This window comes from Sciurus vulgaris (genome assembly GCF_902686455.1).
Source record: "Sciurus vulgaris genome assembly, chromosome: 17".
NCBI classification, from domain to species: Eukaryota; Metazoa; Chordata; class Mammalia; order Rodentia; family Sciuridae; genus Sciurus; species Sciurus vulgaris.
The window spans coordinates 54,993,741-55,016,589 of NC_136478.1; the positions used below are offsets into that span (position 1 = coordinate 54,993,741).

Here is a 22,849-nt window from a genome sequence, read left to right on the forward strand (position 1 = left end):
CTGGGAAGGAAGGAATTCTTATGCTAGACAACTACAATATTCATCAGCTCTGCTTCTCCTGAGCCTGTCCACTTCACAGTAACTTTAAACAATGGACCTCCTTGAGACCTGCACAAAGCTCCTAACATTGCACTTTGCCACTGTGGAAAAGCTACATAGATGTCCTAATTTCTGTTACTTTCCTAAATACAAAGAATAATGGTTGCATAGTCTTTAACCTGATAATGAGACATCTAAGGAATGATTGCTGGTGTAACTCTTTAGATCTGCATCTCCATCACAGAGCACAGCTCACCTAATCCCGGCTTAATTGGCAAAATCTGTGTTTGTGAATCTTTATTTTCCAATCCTCCTTCAACCCTTGCCAGACCAGAGAGTTTGGTCACTCTGGTCATGGTGGTTGGTGGCCCATGCTGATCCAGACACAGGGGAATTTCCTCAGCCATTAGAGGAGATGCTCCCAGAGGTGGGACACATAAGCACCTCCTCAAGGTAAGGGGGTAGGGGGAGTGAGTCAAAGTCAGGTGTAAAATGTGGGAAATACAGGATCCACAGAAAGGGTCATCACGTGTCTGTCCTTAGAGATATGCTTTAAGAATAGAGGTAGTTTGTTAGAAGTGGACAGCTGTTGCAATTTGTAAACTTTATTACTAAAACTTGCCCCTGGTTCCCTTAGAAGGAGTGGTAAATGTGAAGACATGGTTGACTGGCACCCTGCTTAAAGTTATGCTTGTAGCTTGAGGAACAAAAGAGAAAACAAGGGCTCTTTAGAGAGAGTATAAACTATGACACCATGCTTTAAGAGAAGAGTCTTACAAAAGGAAAAATGATTACAGCAGTTTTCCTTACCTCTTAGTTTCTACTGGATCTCTATCCCTCTTAGTCTTATATTTAAAAATGCAAGTTACCCAGCCTGCAGGATTTACAAGGCTTATGAAAAACCAGTTAAGACATAAGGAAAAAGTGTCCCTTTTTAAATTCCAATGACTTGACTGGCTATCTTATCTGTTTTTAGCTGGTTTTCTTAACCAGTTCCTCTCTAAATCTACAGCACAGAAAGAGAAAAGTGAAAGATTCTGAATATACAAGCTTTCTTTTGCTAAAATTTCTTCTTTTTTTTCTCCTGAGGACTTCACAGACTTCCACATTGTTTAGATATCTGAATTGTCTCTTATCTGAGTGAAAAGTACACTCTGGGCTGAAGAAGATGTTAATATTGTGGCCATGTAATTTTTTTAAATAGAAAACTCCGGTTTTAAAAAATTCTACATATTAATGTACTTTTTGATCAGTATTATTTTATCTAACTATTAAGGTTTTTACACTCTTTGTTCACAAGCCAACTTCTCCAGGGTTAACTTTTAAATACATTCAAAAATTCTTTTTTAATAAATCCTAAGGAGGACATCAACATGGTGATGTTGGGAATGAGCTTGATAACTATCAAGGACAAATAGCTGGTTACCTTAAACCTTTGATTCCAATGTCCTTCATAGTTGTTAGATTTTGTACCTGGCATTTCCAATTGAACAGACCTGTCCTATATTTAAGTCATAATATTAAATTCTGATGGGCTCTATTTTAATTTATAATAGGTTAAATCTAATAGAGGATTTAATATACATCAATAACATTACCTCCTACCTGTGGAGCTTCACTTACAAAAATTTACAAAATCTTTGTTTCTTGTCTGCTTTTTGTATTTGTGCACAACTGTGGATTTTGTTGTTGGATCTATGTATTATGTACATGGAATCAAAATTGGCACTTAGAAAAATGAGTGCTCAACAATTAAAATTTAAGATATGGTTCCAAATAATTTAATTCAAATCAAATAATCAGATAAAAATAAAGACGTCTTTAAAATTCTAACTCACAAGTTTTTTCTAGGTGATCAAACAATTAATACAGTGTTGATTTTTATAAGATGTCTATAATGTGATGTAATTTCCCTTGCTTCTAGAATTTTTCTTTGACAGGAAAGAGATGGTTAATACTACTAACCACATTTGTCTGATATTTTTATTTTACAGTTAAATGAGTAAATTATATTTAACATAAAAGGAATTAATCATAAATGTGTTTTTTTAAATGGATAAATTTAAAAAGGCATTTAGGATTGCTTTGTTTCTGGGTCTTTACTAAAGCAAAATTACTGAGTTAAAGTTCTAACAGGTGCAATTCTATATGCAAAGGGTCCAAAAAGCTTCAGTTGTGTTTCAATTAAAGCACTGTAAACAGCATAAAGTATTTCATCTTATTGAGAGGAGTAATTGGAACAAATTCAGAAAGTTCATAAGGATTGTTTCAGAATGTGAATTTAAAAAGGGAACCATGGCTAGGAAAGAGGTATAAGATTTGTGAAGGGAAAGAGATAGAAGGTCTGAGTACATGACAAGAAGTTCTGATTACATGACAGGAAAGTTTGTGTAAGTGACAAAAAGATTTGTGTCAGTTGTAGTTTTGTAGAGGTGACCTCTTCTCCAGACACATGTAAAATATTCATGTCCTGATAAAATATTCATGTTCTGATGTGAACCAAAGTTTAATCCTCTATATTTTAAAGTAATAAATATTTCTTAAATCATTAATTTGCTCTTACTTATTAAGATAATTTCTTATGCCTGTGAAGTCTTATTAAAAATAAATCAATAAATAGAAAACCAGTCTTTATAAAAATTATTTGTCCAATTCTGGTTAGACAATAACTATTATTTTAGAGTATTATGCTACAGTCCAGATTCTAAATTTTTCTTCAAAAGTTAAACTTGGTTAATACAAAAACATCAGTGCTGTTAGCTTTTTTCTTTGTATTCTAAAAGTATTCATATAAAGTCTTTAAAATAGAAGGTTTAGGAGAACATTTTACAAAGCTGATGTTCTCTGTAATAGTGGTCTATTATAAAAATAACAAATTTAGTTAAGAAATTATGTGATTTAACATTTTGTAATGAGATAAAAATAATTTGTCATAAATTATAAAATTTTGTGTTACTCTGTACACTGAGAGGTAAACTTAAACAAATATATATATAGATTTATATAGATTTAAAAAAAATATATATAATATATAAGATTATAGTAATTATTATAAAAAAGTAATTATTATAATAAAAAAAATATATATATAAATATATATATATATATTTTTTTTCTGGTGCTGGGGATTGAACCCAGGGCTTTGTGCATGCAAGGCAAGCACTCTACCAACTGAGCTGTATCCCCACCCCTAAATATATTTTTAATAGACAATAAGGAGAACCTGGTTTATTGAAGTTTGATAATATGGGATGTAAACACATTTTTCCATTTTTGCACGAAAGAGTATTAAAAGTTCTCTTGCCTTTTAAATTCATATTTCAGATGTAATGTTAAATTATGTTAACTGATTCATATGTACTCCAAATGATATATTAAAACTTTATAAAATAATATTTAAGAAAGAGATTAAAGATTAGTTTCAGAAATAAAATACCTTATCTAAGATTTGTCAAGAGGTCACACCTCACTTGAGTTAAGACTCTACCTCTCACCTTATTCCATGTTAAGTTAACCACTAAATTTCACTTAAAGTTAGGTTCAAAAGAAAGATTCTTTTGTTATAATAATTACTATAATCTTAAGATACACAAGAAACATAATATATAGCTAAATAAAGGTTTGGGATTACAAAAAATCATGTTTATCAGCTCATAGCAATTATACAATCTAAATATGTTTTTACTCTTGTTAAATTTCATTTTGTATTTTCCTTGTAAACTTTATAACTACTGTCTATTAGTTCCTTACAAAAATACAAAAGACCTTTCCTTTTTATATTTGGACAGCCTAATTATAGAACACTTGATTCTTCCACAAAACTTACAAATTACAGGTGATGTTTTACATATTCTCAATGATTTCCAAAAGTTACCAGAAGATTTTAACTGGTTAGGGCCTAGCTTACAATTATCTACTGCAGATTTGAGGCCTTTATTGATACATTATGTGGAGACCCTTCTCTGGCCTCTCCTCAACAGCATACTACAGAAGCAATGGCAGCCTTAATCAAAGTTGAAACTGCTATCGTGACTGCACAACTTACTGAAATTATATTACAGGAGCCTATACATGTGTTGATGTTTTCTATCTCTCATACCCTACAGGGGTCATATGGCAGTCTTCAAAATTTTAAATGGCTCCACCTTGCCTAGTCTCCTCCAGAATCTTTAACTCCATTTCATAATTTTGTTAAAGACAAATACTGAGCCCTCTTTCATTATGGTGCCCTTTTCAGTTTAATGCCTACATCAACTTTGACAATGCCTATTTGCCTTCTAGGTGACTTTTACTAATTTTCCTGGCCAGTAAAAAATTCACATCAAGTTATTTCCCACCGTTTGGCTGCTTTTGCTGTGCTGGGCTGTCCATTGCAAATTAAAACTGATAATAAAGCGCCAGCTTATACTAGTTTATCTTTTCAACAATTTTGTGATCAATATCATATTGAACACTGAATTTGCATTCCTTATAATCCTCAAGGCCAGGCAATTGTAGAGCGAGTTCATTTATCTCTAAAGTTACTGTTGCAAAAACAAAAAGGTGGAAATAGAAGCCCACAAAATTGTTTAAATCATGCTCTTTTTATATTAAATTTTCTGAACTGTGAGGCTGAAGGTCCCATGGCAGCAGAGCAACATGTGGCTCATATAACAGTAGGCTCAACAGGTCTGGTCTGGAGGAAAGACTTACAAACAGGACAATAGAATGGATGAGATTCAGTAATTATGTGGGGTAGAGGTCATGCTTGTGTCTTTCCAGAAATTGCAGTTCATACTCCAACCACAGTTCAAATGATTGAAGCTCACACCAGAAATGTTGATCCTGGTACCCACCAAGAAAGAGATGTTGGGGAAGAAGAAGAAGAGAACTTGCTGACACCAGAAGGCTGGTCAGCCAACATGGGGACTATAGAGGAATCTGATCTACCAGGCTGAACAGATGGTAAATCAACAGGGAAATACAAAGTCTTCTGCCACAATGCTTGTGGCCATGCTGGCTTTATTAAGCTATCAGGTAATTAGAGGTCATGGGGAAATTTACTGGACTTACTTTCCAGATCCACCCTTAGTACACCCAGTAATTGGACTGGAGAATCTATTCCAATATTTACAAATGATTTTCAGACAAACACATTACACCTGTCCATTCAGATGGATTGAATTATACTGGATACAGTGGGAGTTGGTCCCACAATGATAATACCAGCTGTTTAAAAGAGACCCCAGAAGATAAGACAGCATACGGGGGAGTGGGAACCAAGGTAGCCCAACACACTGGCTCCTGGGATGTAACTAAAATGGGACTGCCTGATGACATAACCATGTTTCTCATGATACATCTACCAATACCTTACTGTCCTAATCATACTTCTGCAGAATTGGATGCCATTCCTAAATGGATGGAGTGTGCCAACAATTGGCCAGTATGTTATAATATCTATGACAGTGATGAATATATTTTGGATTGGTCTCACAACGTTGATGAGAAGCACTTATATAAAAAAGTATATAAAAAATATGACCCCTGGAGGATTTATAAGTAATTTTCTGACCTTCAGTGGTGGTGACATACAACGAGATCTTTGGCATTTGATAGCCACCCTAGATTTTGTTAACTTTACTAGCACTCACCTACTTGATCTTATAAATAAGGATTGTAAAGTGGCTCCTTGTTATGGCTTGTGAGCTTGTGTACAAATCCCCTTACATTTTAATTACTGGAAATATAAAGATAAACAGGATAAGAGAAAAGTATCATGTAACTTGTTATAACTGTTATTTGACTAATTGTATTACTATGTATAATAGATGAAAAGAGGACTTGTGTTAAGGTGATCTTCTTTTATGATGACTCCAGCTAATATTTCAGAGCCTTGTATTCCAATACTGGAGTTCATGTTCTACAGCAGAATCCTGCCCAGTTAGATAGACACCATCATGCCATATTATAATCAAAGTAGTCACCTTAATAGCTACTTTAGTTTCTGTTATGACTGCTGCTATAGCTTTATCCAAAAACATACAGAATGCTCAATTTATTAATGATTTAGCTCAGAATACTTCTAAAGCTTTGCAGAATCAGGTTACTATTGATAATAAGTTAGAGTCAAAATTATTATTAATGTAGGAAATGAAGCTAGAGTTAATAATATAGGAATTGAAATTGCCACTCTTAAATTTAGACAAAAGCTCCACTGTCATGCTAACTACAGATATGTTTGTGTCACAGCATCAAAATATAATGCTTCTCAATGGGGTTGTGAGAAAGTTAAAAATAATTTGATGGTCATTTAGCAAAGAAATAACAATAACCTGTATCTTATGGAGTTACATCATTATATCCAGGACATTCAAGAAAGTCAAATTGATTCTGTGGATCTGGCATGGCTTGCTAAACAAATAATTAATGACCTAAATGACTTTAATCCCTGGAATATGTTAAAACATACAGTATGGTACATTTTTGGAATTTTATTTTTGCTAATAATCTCTTCTGATAATAATAGGATGCTGAATCTTCTAAGAAGAAATCCAATGACTCCAAGTCTTAACCCATCACTTACATTTAAAAAATATAAAAGGGAGAGATGTGGAGAGTGGCAACCAAGGATGGGAGAGCAGTGACTGAGATTGGGGGTCTCTGATGACCTCATGGCTGTGGCATGCCTGGTACCTGGGAACGTTCCTGTGCAATAGCACAGGATGCTCAGCTGCTGTGGCAATGGCCTACCTGGGGAGGCTGTGCAAGAGTCCTGTCAGCTCTGACCTTGAACTCAGGCACATAGCTCCTGAGAATAGAGGCTCTCATTCTAGACAACCACAATGTCTCACCAGCTCTGCTTCTCTGGTTCCTGACTACATTACAGTAACTTTTTTTCCAGGAGGACCACAGGTTTACTGGGGGGTCCATACATGCTCACAGCATCACATAACAACAGCGTTGTTACTTGGGGCACAGAATGTGGCCTCTGCCCACAGCAGGCCGAGAGGCAGTGGGGTGCAGTTTCCTTCCTTGTGGCTCAGACTCAACTGAATTCCTTTCTCCAGGGCAGGTGAGGGAAGGAGCTGCGTGGTGGGCTGCAGGCCTGGCGGGGAGCAGGCAGGCAAGTCTGAGGTGGTGGGTGGGTAAACTTCAATCTAGAGACTGGAGCATCAGCAGCTGCTTCAGCTCCTTCCTCTGGCTGGTCTTGCTGATTTTGTTGATCAGGAATCTCTTGTCCATGACCCTGTAAACCTTGTAGAAGTTGAACACCATGTCCTGTTCACGGATATTGTGGAAATACTCATTGAAGACCTCCATAAAGTTGTGGATGGCCTCCAGATAGGCAAGGTTATTGTCATTGACTTCCATGCAGATGCAGAAGTACAGGCTAGTGTAGCATCGGTAAGTGATCTTAAAGTTCTGGAACTCCACAAAGTTGGTGTGCTTGGCATCTCAAACAGTGACCATGGTGTGCACTTCCTCTATCAGCTTCTGCTTCTCATCATCATCAAACTGCATGTACCACTTGGCCAGGCATGTCTTGCCTGCCTGGTGACCCCTGACTGGACCCCAGCATCCCCGGTCCTGCAGCAGCTGGGTGGCTCCGATGGCAACTTTTAACAATGCACTTTCTTGAGAGCTACACAAAGCTCCTAACATTGCACTTTGCAACCATGGATTGCAACTGTGGAAAAACTACATAGATGTCCTAATTTCTGTAACTTTCCTGACTACAAAGATTAATGGTTGAATAGCCTTTAACCTGATAATGAGGCATATGTAAATAAAGATTGCTGGTATAACTCTTTAGACCTGAGAGCAGAGCTCCACCTAATCCCAGCTTAATCCTCAAAATCTGTGTTTGTGAATCTTTGTTTTCCAATCCCCATTTACCCCTTGCTGGACCAAGAGTTTGGTCACACAGGTTGAGTCACTCAACTTCACTTTATATTTTATCAATGTCTCCAAAGAACCAATCTGTAGCTTTGCTGAGATTTTCTATTGCATATCTATTTTCTACTTACAACTGCCAGGTCAGAGCAGCAGTAGATTTTTTGGATTCATATTGGCATTCACAGACCGAGGGGGAAAAGTGGACTTTGACTCAGCACCAGGTTTCAGGGACACTGGGCACTGGCTGCTGTAGTTTATTTTTTTTTTAACTAAACATATATTTCTCTTTATATATATATATATATCTTAATTAAGTAGTATGTGTAGAGAAAGTTAATTTTTTCCAACTAAAACATACTTTGTTTAGTACCTTTAAGTCATAAGTAGGCACTCACTGAAAAATGTTTTTATTTTATGTACAAATAATGGGCAGATGTTATACCCATAAATTCTCTCTTCCATAACAATTAGGAACCTGTCTTTAAAAAAGGAAGAAAACTACACAACAAAATTTAAAAGATATTGGGATTTCTTTGCTTCTAGATCATTGCTAGGTCGGGGGAGAGGGAGGGAGCTTGCTCTAACAGGAATCACAAATTAGAAATGAGAATTTTCTAAAGCAGAAATAATACAGTGCCGTTTCAAGTAAAGATTATTCAGCTCTCCTTGGAAACACCCATGAATACCTGCCAAGAACAGGTAAACCAGGTCGAAATAACCCAGCGTAACTGTTTCATCGTATTATGCCATTATGCTCCTTTAAGCTAATAAATCAAAACAAAAAATACTATAATAAAAATAAATGATTTTGAGATTGTCATACAAATTCTTATTTCCTTGTTGCATCATACCTTTTCTAACATAATAAAGGGAACATTTTGCTCCAAAGAAAAAATTTTATTTTATATATCACTGGCCATGAATTTTTGTAATTAGTTATTACATAAATGCTGTCAAGTGCCATTATCCAAAAAGCATGACCACTCTGTCCACAATCCACTTGTGCATTTATAAGCAGAATTTTCTTGATTTACATTACATAAAACCTCTATCAATCATGATGTTGCTGAGGTGCAATCTAACATCCATAATCTGATGCTGTGCAAATAGCAGCATAGGAGAAAAGTATTTGTAATTACCTTTCACTTCATTGACCATATATAAAAATCAGTAATTTACAGTTAAGTTCTAAGTCTCCAAAGGAGATTTTCAAATGTACACATAGAAATGGTTACAGAGATCGAGATTTTTAAGAAACATCCATGTCCACATCCTGTTGTAACTGCTGTACCATTTTTTCTTCCAGCTGTTTTCCTTTGCCTGCGAGAAGGGCTCGGATAAGATGGATGTTTCGCTTGACTTCTTTAATATCCTGAACTTTCTTAGCACTTTATTTTTCTTCAATCTGTTCATTATAAATTTTGCTTGGTATTTCTTTTTGATTTCTTCAACTCTCTTCATTGCATCAATAGTTTTATTGCATAGTTCTTGCTGGTATTTGACAGGTTCATTTCTATATTTTTCAAATTCAAATGAATTATCCACTGTTAAGTTCTTTTTTTAAAATTTATTTTTATTGTAAACAAATACGATACATCTCATTTCTCTGTTTGTACATGGAGTAACAGCATACCATTTGTGTAACCATGCATTTACCTAGGGTAATGGTGTTTGATTCATTCTGTTATTTTTCCTTCCCCTCACCCCTCCCTCCCCTCTTTTCCCTCTATACAGTCCCTCCTTCCTCCATTCTTGTCCCCTTCCACCCCCATTATGTGACATCATCTGCTTGTCAGCGAGATCATTCATCCTTTGTTTTTTTGAGATTGGCTTATCTCACTTAGCATGATATTGTCCAATTTCATCCATTTGCCTGCAAGTGCCATAATTTCATTATTTTTTATGGCTGAGTAGTATTCCATTATATATATAATGTGATATATATATATATATATATATATAATGTGATATATATATCACAGTTTCTTTATCATCAATTGAAGGACATCTAGGTTGGTTCCACAATCTGGCTATTGTGAATTGAGCAGCTATGAACATTGATGTGGCTGCATCTCTGTAGTATGCTGATTTTTAAGTCCTTTGGGTATAGGCCAAGGAGTGGGATAGCTGGATCAAATGATTTTCCATTCCAAGTTTTCTAAGGAATCTCCACACTGCTTTCCAGAGTGGCTGCTCTAATTTGCAACAATTAGACAATTGTAGAAATGTATGAGTGTACCTTTTCCCCCCACATCCTCACCAACATCTATTGTTGCTTGTATATTTGATAATTGCCATTCTAATTGGGGTGAGATGGAATCTTAGGGGAGTTTTGATTTGCATTTCTCTTGTTACTAGAGATGTTGAACATTTTTAAATATATCTGTTGATTACTTGTAGATCTTCTTCTGTGAAGTGTCTATTCATTTCCTTAGCCCATTTGTTGATTGGGTTATTTGTAGTCTTTGTGTAGAGTTTTTTGAATTCTTTATATATTCTGGAAATTAGCGCTCTATCTGAAGTATGAGTGGCAAAGATATTCTCCCATTCTGTAGGCTCTCTCTTCACATTACTGATAGTTTCCTTTGCTGAGAGAAAGTTTTTTAGTTTGAATGTATCCCAGTTATTGATTCTTGCTTTTATTTCTTGTGCTATGGGAGTCCTGTTAAGGAAGTCTGATCCTAAGCCAACGTATTGAAGATTTGGACCTGCTTTTTCTTCTGTAAGGTGAAGAGTCTCCAGTCTGATTCCGAGGGATCTACCTGTCTATTTTGGTAACAATACCATTTTTGTTACTATTGCTTTGTAGTATAGTTAAAGTTCTGGTATTGTGATACCCACTGCTTCACTCTTCCTGCTAAGTATTGCTTTAGCTATCCTGGGTTTCTTATTCTTCCAGATGAATTTCATGATTGCTTGCTCTATTTCTGTGAGGTACATATTTGTAAAAGCCATCTATGCTAAGTCCATGGCCAATATCATTCTAAATGGTGAAAAACTGAAAGCATTTCCCCTAAAAACTGGAACAAGGCAGGGATGCCCTCTCTCACTTCTATTCAACTTTGTCCTTGAAACTCTAGCCTGAGCAATTAGACAGACCAAAAAAATTAAAGGGATATGAATAGGAAAAGAAGAACTCAAACTATCCCTGTGCACTGATGACATGATTATATATTCAGAGTAACTGGGAAATTCCACCAGAAAACTTTTAGAACTCATAAGTGAATTCAGTAAAGTAGCAGGATATAAGATCATCGCTTATAAATCTAATGCCTTTTTATATATAAGTGATGAATCTTTATTTTATTTATTTATTTATTTTTGTATTCTGAAACACCCATTTATTTTATTCAGAATATAATCACCATTTAAAATACAAAGCAATAGAGTTGAAATAAGTGTCAGGAAGTAGAGTACCAAAAATACCTATTTTTAAACACTTTTTTCTGTTTTTTTCCCTTTAATTAGAAACTGATATCTTTTCTTTTTTTTTCTTTTTTTCTTTTTTTTTTATTGTAAACAAATGGGATACATGTTGCTTCTCTGTTTGTACATGACGTAAAGGCATACCATTTGTGTAATCATAAATTTACATATAACAATGTTGTTTGATTCATTGTTATTTTTTCCCTTCCCCCCACCCCTCCCACCCCTCTCACCCCTCTGTGATGAATCTTTAGAGAGAGAAGTTAGGAAAATCACCCCACTCACAATAGCCTTGAAAAAAATAAAATATTTGGGAATCAATCTCACAAAAGAGGTGAAAGACCTCTACAATGAGAACTACAGAACACTAAAGAAAGAAATTAAAGAAAACCTTAGAAGATGGAAAGTTCTCCCATGTTCTTGGATAGGCACTGTTAAGTTCTTTACCAGTTGCTTTCCAGAATGTTTTAGTCCACCTGACCTTGCAAGGATTGTGCTTAGTTTTAAAGTTCTCATGACATTTGGATTTACAGAATCTGAATACCTTGAAATAATCGTGGATGAACATCATGCTGTGGCAGGGGTAAATGGGCCCCAAACAGAAATAACACTTCTCTATACACATGTTGAACCTGCGTGGGACCCCACCAGCCAAATTGGGGTGAACTGGGGAGGAAGTGACCTGCTTGTAGTTTTTATTTGCGTTTCCCTAATGATTAATGATGTCTAGCAAGTTTTCATGTGATTATTGTCTATTCGTATTTTCCCCCATTGGATTAATGTCTGTTCTTGACCTTCATCTAATTGTAAGTTGGGTGTTCCTTATTGAGCTGTAAGAGTTTGTTACATATTCTGGGTATTAATTTCTTATCTGGTATATTGTTAGCAAATATTCTTTCCCATTCTGTGGGCTGTCTTTCCCAAAGCTTTTTATATAGGTTATAATACCATTTAATTTTGGGATCAAAGGCACAGTTTGCGTGTACCCAACATAATACTCTATCACTTTAATACTCTCAAGCCTGGCATGGAAGCTCATACCTGTGATCCTCCCATGTGGGGAGGCTGAGGCTGGAGGATCACAAGTTCCAGAACAATCTCAGCAACTTAGCAAACACCTTAGCAATTTAGCGAGGCCTGTGTCAAAATATAAAAATAAAAAGAGGGTTGGGGACATGGCTCAGTGGTAGAGCTCTTGCCTAGCATGTGTGAGGCACTGGGTTCAATCCTTAGCACTACATAAAAATAAATAAGTAAAATAAAGTTCCAGCAACAACTTAAAAAAAAAAAAAAAAGCTGGGGATGTGGCTCAGTAGTAAAGCGCCCTTTGTTGAAACCGCAATACAAGCAAAAAAAAGAAACAACAAAAAACTTCAAAATGCGTCCACCACTCTCTGGGTTTTCGGCGACATCCCTGTATTCTCCCCAAGGTGGCAGCAGGCGACTGCTCAGAGTCCACAGTGACTCCCAGACTTGCAATGCGCAGGCGCTTCAGGTGGAGCTCGCTGGCGCAGCGCTTCCGCGCAGAGCGGGTGGATGGCCAAGTTTCTGACTGTCACCTCCTTGTGTCACTATTCAGTAGCTGCTGCCGCCTCCGGATGCCCTGGACGCTGCAGGAACCGTGACTGAGGCAGTCCTCTCGATATGACTAGGATTTGGTGGCCTCAGTTCTGTACCATCTAGCGCTGTGGCTGTCTTCCTGAGTGTCAGGCTGTCCAAGTTCCTAGCCTTGAAAATGGAGTTCAGCGAATTGTAGCCTACCTGCAAGTCACTTAGGCGCATCCACTGAGTGGATTGGAGACAGCGTGAACCTCCTTAACCTGGGTGAGAGCCAGGACACATCTGGGAGGAGCAGGACGTGGTGTCCGCTTCCGTCCCGTCTGCCCTCCAGCCCCACCCCTGGAGTTGCCTGGCAGCACGCAGCCTGCGCTTGGAAACCCCAGCACTTGGGAGCCCTGCAGCCGAGGCGGATCAGCTCCAGCTGCACCTACGTGTGCACCGCGCCCGCCAGCACTGGGACAGCCAGTCTTTGGTGTGGAACTTTCGGAGTGGACGAGGGATGTGAACATCCACAGGAAATGGAGATCTCAGTGCTCTGACCTGCAGGGAAGCTCAGAGGAGAGGTCCTGGGCATTCCTGACTCTGCTGAAGCAGGTGCCACCGTGAGGTTCTCAACTTACAAGTGTGCAGCTTCCACGGTGTTAGCAGATCATACTACAGTTCAGGTTATGATACGTGTTAAAATTAATGAAACCATCTTCAAGCATGGTTATGAACTAAAGACTCGGTTTGTTCAGATCTCCTCATTGTAACCTAAGGTCTTTTTCTGTGCCAGGACATGACATTGCACTTAGTTTTTGAGTTTCCTCAGTCTCTCAACTGTGACAGATTCTCAGACTTTCCTTGATTTGATGTTTCCAGTACTACCAGCAAGCTGTTTTGTAGAACTGTGTCTGGGATTTGTTTGATATTGTTTCCATGATTAGACAGGGGTTATTGATTTGGGGGAGGAAGGCCACAGACAGAAAGTGTCATTTCTATTGCATATGAATACAGCCTTTCAAGCTGGGTGCATTCCTGTAATCCCAGCAGTTTAGAAACGGAGGCTGAGGCAAGAGGTTTGTGAGTTCAAAGCCAATCTCAGCTACTTAGTGAGGTCCTAAGCAACTTAGTGAGAACTTGTCTCTAAGTAAAATATTTTTAAAAAGGATTGAGGATGTGGCTCAGTGGTTAAGCAATCCCTAGTACAAAAAAGAATATGTTCTTTCAATATACTTTATGATTATGATTATGATGATGAAATTGATCACCTGACTAATGCAATAATTTTCAGGTTTTTCCAATGTAACATTCTTTATCTGCCCAAATGGTACTCTTGAGAACCAAGTTTTATTTAGAGTTCACACTTCAAAGAGTACGGAATTGCTCTCTCCATCCTTGAGGTGACTGCATTGGAGGTGTGTCTCTTCCTTCTCATTTATTTATACAATCATTTATTTATACCAGTACAGTTGTCCCTTAGTATCCCAGGGGAACGTCTCTAGGAATCCCTGGAGATAAAGAATTCAAGGATATTCAAGTATCATATACAGTGGCATAATGTTTGCTTAGAACCTTTGCACAGCCTCCTGTATACTTTTTCTCTAGATTACCTATGTAACTCTTTTAGTCAGCTTTTTCACCACTGTGACTAAAGCATCTGACCAGAACAATTGTAGAGGAGGGAAAGTTTATTTGAGGGCTCACAGTTTCAGAGGTCTTAGTCCATAGAAGGCTGGTTTCATTCCTCAAGGCTCAAGTTGAGGCTGAACATCATGGTAGGAGAAAGTGGTGGAGGGAAGCAGTCATGCCATGGTGATCAGAAAGCAGAGAGGTTCTCCACTCTCCAGATATAAAATATATAATCCATAGCCACAACCCCAATTAACCACTTCCTCCAGCCACACCCCACCTGCCTCCAGTTACCATTTAATCCCATTATGGATTAATTCACTGACTGGGTTAAGACCCTCACACCCCAATAATTTCTCCTCTGAACCTTCTTGCATTGTCTCACACAATAGGCTTGGGCGGGGGTCACCTCATATCCAAACTATAACAGTAACTAATACAATATGTGCTGTGAAATAGTTGTTACACTTTATTACTTAGGAAATGACAACCAAACATCTGTTTGTGTTTAGTATAGGCACAGCACTTTAAAATATTTTTGATTTATAGTTAATGCAACCCATGAATGTGGAACACACAGATATGAATGACTACAGTAGGAACTCACTGATAGTCAGTTTTATTTGGGGGTTTGTGTTAGTCTGTCCCTGCTATAACAAAGTGCCTTACACTGGGTCATTTTTAAACAACAAAAATTTACTTCTCCCAGTTCTGGAGGCTGAAGAGTCCAAGAACAATGTGGCAGCATATCCCAAGTATGGTGAGGGCTGCTCTCTGCTTACACCATGGGATCTGCTTGCTGTGCGCTCACACACATAAAGGGGAAAAAAGGGACAAAGAGATTTCTTGTCCTTTTATAGAAGCACAAATTTTATTAAAGAGTCAGCACCTAGTCACCTCCTAAGGTTCCCATTTCTTAGTACTATTGGATTGATGATTAAGTCTCAGACCTCAACAGGGAGGGACATAAATGTTCAAATCACACCGCAGTTATCCAATATCACTGACCTAATTTTTACTGTGCTGCCCATTGGAGCTCCAACACATCATGACCAATGTGGGTTTTAGCATTTTTGTAATAATTATCTTTTTTCACTTCCTTATTACTGGCACTACATGCTCCAGGCTCAGGTTGTATGCTTCCTAACCCACACCTAGAATCAGATGTTTCTCCAAGAACAGCTTGCTTTCACACGTCTTTCCTCTTTTAAATTTATTCTGTGATTCTAATTTCTTCCTGACTTAGAGAAAAGTCAGGACAAATCACATGAATTTTTCTGGTCACTTTTATTTAACATATATACTCATGGATCAGCTTGAAATGTCCAGAAACACCTAATCTTCATTAAAAAGTTACATTTCAGTCTATCTTCCTGGAAGCCTGTAGTCAGGGCAGGATTCAGGTGCCTTTCTCTGTCTCCCCAGCTAGACTGTACTTGAGCATCCTCTCAGTTGCTGATCTGGCTGGAATTCCTCTGCTGCTGGGGCACAGGCAGGGACGAGAGAGACAGGAAGACTTGTAAGGCTTGTTGATTTGTAACATTAGGACTATTGGCATAAGATCTGCTATTTTGCTGCTGCCATTATTCTGCCTCCCCCACACCACTTTACAATCCAGATTGTTAGCCCACAAACCTTTTAGCCAACCATTGGTTCGTTGTAATTAGCCCTCGAAATTCTACTACTTAAGAATAGCTCCCCCCCTTCCCTGTTCTCTCTCTCTCTCTCTCTCTCTCTCTCTCTCTCTCTCTCTCTCTCTCTCTCTCTCTCTCTCTCCCTCCCTCCCTCCTTCCCTCCCTCCCTCCTCTCCCTGTGTGCAGACACTCTGCCTGTCAGCTTAATAAAATCTGTAGCGTGAGTTACCGCGCCTGGAGTGGTTTCTGGGTGTTTTCAAGGAAGATATTCCGCTAAAACCGTGGAAGTTGCAGACACTTAAGATTGAGAACCTCACGGTGGCACCTGCTTCAGCAGAGACGGGAATTCCCAAGACCTCTCCTCTGAGCTTCCCTGCAGGTCAGAGCACTGAGATCTCCATTTCCTGTGGATGTTCACATCCCTCGTCCACTCCGAAAGTTCCACAGCCAAAGACTGGCTGTCCCAGTGCTGGTGGGCGCGGTGCACACGTAGGTGCAGCTGGAGCTGATCCGCCTCGGCTGCGGGGCTCCCAAGTGCTGGGGTTTCCAAGCGCAGGCTGCGTGCTGCCAGGCAACTCCGGTGTGGCGCTGGAGAGCAGGCTGGGGTCGGAAGCGGACACTCACATTCTGATCATCGCAGGTGTGTCCTGGCTCTCAGGTTAAGGAGGTTCACGCTGTCTCCAATCCACTCAGTGGATGCACCTAAGTGACCTGCAGGTAGGCTACAATTCTCTGGACTCCATTTTCAAGGCTAGGAACTTGGACAGCCTGACACTCAGGAAGACCACCACAGTGCTAGTGGGCACGGCACTGAGGCCACCAAATCCCAGTCATATCGAGAGGACTGCCTCAGTCACGGTTCCGGCAGCGTCCAGGACGTTCGTAGGCAGCAGCTACTGAATAGTGAAACAAGGAGGTGACAGCGTCAGAAACTTGGCCATTCATCCCCTGTGCACGAAAGCGCTGCGCGAGCGAGCTCTACCTGAAGCGCCTGCGCATTGCAAGTCTGGGAGTCACTGCGGACTCTGAGCAGTCGCCTGCTGCCACTTTGGGGAGAATACAGGGATGTCGCCGAAAACCCAGAGAGTGGTGGACGCATTTTGAAGTTTTTTGTTGTTTCTTTTTTTGCTTGTATTGGGGATTCAACAAAGGGCGCTTTACCATTGAGCCGCATCCCCAACCCTCTTTTTATTTTTATATTTTGACACAGGCCTCGCTAAACTGCCGAGGTGTTTGCTAAGTTTGCTGAGGTTGTTCTGGAACTTGTGATCCTCCATCCTCAGCCTCCCCAGATGGGAGGATCACAGGTATGAGCTACCATGCCAGGCTTGAGCGTATTAAAGTAATAGAATATTATGTTGGGTACACACAAACTGTGCTTTTGATCCCAAAATTAAATGGTATTATAACCTATATAAGAAACTTTGCAGAAGATAGCCCACAGAATGGGAGAGAATATTTGCTAACAATATATCAGATGAGAAATTAATACCCAGAATATACAAGGAACTCTTACAATTCAATAAGGAGCACCCAATTTACAATTAGATGAAGGTCAAGAACAGACATTAATCCAATGGGGGAAAATACAAATAGACAATAACCACATGAAAACATGCTGGACATGATTAATCATTAGGGAAATGCAAATCAAAACTACAAGGACATAGCACTTCTCTCAATTAGGGTGGCTGTGACAAAATAAATAAAACAACAAGAGTTGGCATGGATATCAGGAACTGGAAACCCGCGTGTTGCTAGTCCAAATATAAAAAGTGGTTCAGTTCAGTGGAACAAAGCAGACGTGACTTTCTCTTCACATATGTGAATACTCCACAGTGAATATCACAATCATGTATATCCACAAAACACTAACTTAATAGCAGAAAGAATAAAGGGAAGGGAACAGGGTGAGAGAGGAGCAGAGGGTAAGGGGAAGTGCTGGGTACAGAATAGAGCAAATGATATTCCATGCTTTTAAATCACATCAAGATGAATCCTAACATTATATATAACTAAAAAGAACCAATAAGAAGAAAAATGGTTAAATGGTTTCATTGTTGTGGAAAACAATTTCCTGAAAAAATTAAACAAAATTATCAAGCAATCCAGCATTTATAACCTTGGATATATACCCCAAATAATTGACAGTAGGCACTTAATAGATACTTGTATGTAAATGCTCATATCAGCTTTGGTAATTGTCTGTAATAGCCCAAAGGTGGCCACAACCCATGTCCATGAACTCAAGGATGCTACTCCAATTCTGTGAACCTTGAAAGCATCATGCTAAATGAAATAAGCTAGACACGTTTTATGACCTCACATGTATGGGGCATCTAAAATTGGCAAATTTTATTTGGGATGATGAAAAAGTTTGGAGGCAGATGGACATGATGGTTGCTCAACCTTGTGATGTACTTGAGCTCACCCAATGGAACTGTAAAAATGGTTAAGATGCTAAGGTTTACGTGATGCACATTTTCCCACAATGAAGAAGGATTGCAGAAACTCATCGGACCAAAAAAGAAAAAAATCAGGATGTGAGGTGGCCATCTATGCCCCTGTGGGTACTATTGATCCTGGTCGTCTGTTAAAAGTAGCTTGTTCAAGCTCGTGGGGATGTCGGTAAAAATGGTTCACAGCAGCCCCTTCTCCATGGGGCTAAGTTGACCTGAAGTGATCTTCTCCCAATTTCTTTTCTTTATTAAAAATTATTGCATCATGTTTTTATGAACAACAGCATTAGCAATCTGTTTAATCAGACTCACCTCCCCCGTTTAGATCATTTCCAATTTTTTACTACTGTAGGCAATGTCATAATAAAGAGCAGTGTTGTGGTTTGGATATGAAGCATCCCCTGAAGACTCATGTGTTGAAGTCTTCATTCGAAATGCAGCAAGGTCAGAGGTGAGGCTTTCAGGAGATGATTGCATCTTGAGTGCTCTGACGTCATCAGTGGATTAATCCGTTGGTAGGTGGACAGACCACTGGGAAGTGGTGGATCATAGGAGGATGAAGTAGGTCCCTGGGGGCATGCTCTGGAAGGGCATGTTTTGTCCCCAGGCCCTCCCTGTAGCTCCCTGGCTACCATGAGATAAGCAACTCTCCTCTGCCATGCTCCACGACATCCTTCCTGATCTCAGGCTCAGAGCAATGGGGCCAGCCCACCGTGGTCTGAAACCTCTGAAACCAGGAGCCAGAATAAAATTTTCCTATAATTTGTTTAAGTCAAATATTTTTATCACCAAGATGAAATGTTGACTAACACTATCAGCATACAGAGGTGTGCCTATGTCTCTAGGACTAAAATATATATACAATACTTATCTCTGAGTCAAAAAGTGACTCACTGTATACTTCAATAGACATTGGAAAACTTTTCTAGGGAGAAAAGTCACGTGCATTACTTATAGCAAATCTAGAATGACTGTTTCTTCACATTCTCTCATTTTTTCCATCTTCTTCGACAGGACTTTTTATTAAAATGTCATAATGCAAGCCTGTAATGTAATAATCCTGGACCTGTAATCATTCAGGAGTCTAGACTTGGTCCCTATGCCAGGCCCAGTTCCCAGAACCAGCCACACTGCACTATGCCTGAGATGGATGCACCCCAGCCAGTGCCCCACCATGGTCCCCCAGTCTCCACGTGGCCTTGAAGCCCAGATCACAGTCTGCACCTCCAGGAGCATCCCTGAGCTTTGATGCCAAGTCAAATCCACTTTCCCCCTCAGTCTGTGAATGTCAATATGAATCCAAATAGAGTCTTTTTAATGATAAAGAATGCTGCCTGCAATACTCCGCCTTTATTTTGTATATTTTATTTTAACCCAGGATGATTCCAAAGAAACAATGTTGGGATAAGATAACCTTGAAATCAAATGACTGCAGAGAGATGCTAAAATCTGTTGTGAACATTTTCCCTCCACCTCCAAGTTTAGTATAAATGACAGGGTCTTACTTTCCACAGGCACCAATGGACTCTTTGCACTCTAAGTGTGGGGCTTTTATCCTTTTTCATAAGTGTTATGGAATCATTTAAGCGTGAGGTCAAGGGCGAGTTAAAAATGGATCAAACAGCTGTATGTCACATTCACATTCTCCCAGAAGAGCCGCCCTCTCCCTGTTTTTTCAAGTCGGAAACCCCAGCAGTGAACACTAGGGGGCAGCAAAAGATGCTCTGGGAAGGGAGGGAGGACAGACCCCGAGCGCGCAGGCGCCTATTGTAGGGCTTGTTTGGGCCCAGGGGGCTGAGGGAGTTCACTGCCTGCCAAAATTCCAATGCTGTCCCTAAAGAAATTGCGAGTGCGTCCCTGGAGGTGTGAAAAGTGGCCACCCGTCCCCTTGGATGTTGCCCGTGGTCGAAACTGGAGCTCCCCACCTCGAACCTGGAGCTCAGAGGATCGCAGCCTGCTCAGGTCACTAAAGCGCATCCTCCTGAGGACTGGAGACAGCGTGCACCACCTTAGACTCAGAGAGCCAAATTACACACGTGTGGTTCGGGAGCCTTCATGTTCGTCACCGTCCCCAGCCTGGCACCAGAGTCTCCAGTCCGCCTTGCGTTTGTATTCCGAGTTCCTGGAGAACTGCAGCCGCGGGGTGCATCTGCTCCAGCTGCATTTACCCTGTGCAGGGCTCCAGTCAGCTCAGCGGCAGCCCGGCTTTGCCTTAGGTACCTTCCGGAGAGGACGAGGGATATGAATAGCCATTGCTGTCTTCTCCAGTGATGCTCAGATGGGGGATCCTTGGCACTCTGGTGTCTGCAGAAGCCAGATGCCACCGCAAGGTTCTCAGCCTTACATGTCTGCGTTGTCCACGGTGTCAGTGGACGATCACCCTAATGTTACAAATCAGGGAGGAACCTTCCTGCCTCCGTCCTCCCTGCCTGTGCTCCCAGCAGCAGAGAAATAGAAGCCAGGTCAACGGAGAAGATGCGCAGGTTGGGGAGACAGAGAGAAAGGTGCCCATATCCTGTCCTATGTCAAGCTTGAGGAAGATAGAATGAAATGTAACTATTTATTTTTTAAAATCCACTTTTTTTAATTGGTGCTTTCTAGCTGTACATAATGATGGGATTCATTGCTACATATTTGTACATGCACACAATATAGCAATATAACTTGGCAAAAAGTAACTTTTTTATTAAAATCTTTTTTATTTTTACAGATTGCATTTTGATTCATTGTACACAAATGGGGTACAACTTTTCATTTCTCTGTAGATTCACACCATTCATGTAATCATACATATACATAAGTTAATACTGTCTGTTTCCTTCTACTATCTTTCTGTCCCCCCAACCACTCCCACCCCATTTTCCATGACACTGCCCAAAGTTCTTTCATTCTTCTCTTACCCCCACCCCGCCTCATTATATATTGTCATGTACTCATCAGAGAACACATTCGGCCTTTGGTTTTTCGGGTTTGGCCTGTTTCAGTTAGCATGATATTTTCCAACTTCATCCATTTACGAGCAAATGCCATAATTTTATTCTTCTTTATGACTGAGTAATATTTCACTGTGTATATATAGCACAGTTTCTTTATCCATTTGTCAATTGAAGGGCATCTTGGTTGGTTCCACAATCTAGCTATTGTGAATTGAGCTGCTATGAACATTGATGTGGCTGCATCACTATAGTATGCTGATTTTAAGTCCTTTGGGTATAAACCGAGAAGTGGGATAGCTGGGTCAAATGGTGGGTCCATTCCAAGCTTTCTGAGGAATCTCCATACTGCTTTCCAGAGTGGCTGCACCTATTTGTAACTCCACCAGCAATGTATGAGTGTGCCTTTCCCCCCACATCCACACCAACACTTATTATTGCTTGTGTTCTCGATAATAGCCATTGGAGTTAGATGAAATCTTAGGGTGGGTTTAATTTGCACTTCTCTAATTACTAGGGATGATGGGCACTTTTTCATATATTTGTTGATCACCTGTATATCTTCTTCTGTGAAGTGTCTGCCCATTTCCTTAGCCCATTTATTGATTGGGTTCTTTGTATTTTGGGTGTAAAGTTTTTTAAGTTCTTTACAAACTTTGGAGATGAGTGCTCTGTCTGAAGTGTGTGCGGAAAAGATTTTCTCCCACTCTGTAGGCTCTCTTTTCACATGATTGATTGTTTCCTGTGCTGAGAAAAATCTTTTTAGTTTGAATCTATTCCATTTATTGATTCTTGCTTTTTATTTCTTGTGCTATGGAGGTCTTGTTAGGGAAGTCTGGTCCTATGCCAACGTAATGGAGATTTGGACCTACTTTTTCTTCTATTTTGTGAAGGGTCTCGGGCCTAATTCCTAGATCCTTGATCCATTTTGAGTTGAGTTTTGTACAGGGTGGGAGATTGGGGTTTAGTTTCATTTTATTGCATATGAATTCCCAGTTTTGCCATCACCATTTGGTGAAGAGGCTATCTTTTCTCCATTGAAAGTTTTCTGCACCTTTGTCTAATATGAGATAACTGTACTTATGTGGATATGTCTCCGTGTCTTCTATCCTGTACCATTGATACACCTGTCTATTTTGGTGCTGATATCATGCCATTTTTGTTACTATTGCTCTATAGAAGAGTTTAAAGTTGTGATACCTCCTGTATCACTCTTCCTGCCCAGGATTGCTTTGGCTATTCTGGGTCTTTTGTTTTTCCAGATGAATTTCATGATTGCTTTTTTGGTTTCTATGAGAACTGTCATAGG

At 39.5% G+C, this 22,849-nt stretch overlaps 1 protein-coding gene and 2 pseudogenes across 3 annotated transcripts in view; all 3 read right to left on the reverse strand.

Moving 5' to 3' along the window:
• The window catches only part of LOC306647876 (insulin growth factor-like family member 4), a 467,977-nt gene that overhangs the window by 69,630 nt on the left and 375,498 nt on the right, over positions 1 to 22,849 (reverse strand). The gene's annotated exons all lie outside the window — the stretch shown is intronic.
• LOC306647875 (AP-2 complex subunit sigma-like) lies at positions 6,538 to 7,815 on the reverse strand (annotated as a pseudogene). Its single transcript has one exon. The product of its transcript is annotated as an AP-2 complex subunit sigma-like (transcript).
• LOC306647886 (putative ribosome biogenesis protein RLP24) lies at positions 8,309 to 11,980 on the reverse strand (annotated as a pseudogene). Its single transcript has 2 exons — positions 11,776 to 11,980; positions 8,309 to 9,461 (listed from the first exon to the last, which is right to left on the reverse strand). The product of its transcript is annotated as a putative ribosome biogenesis protein RLP24 (transcript).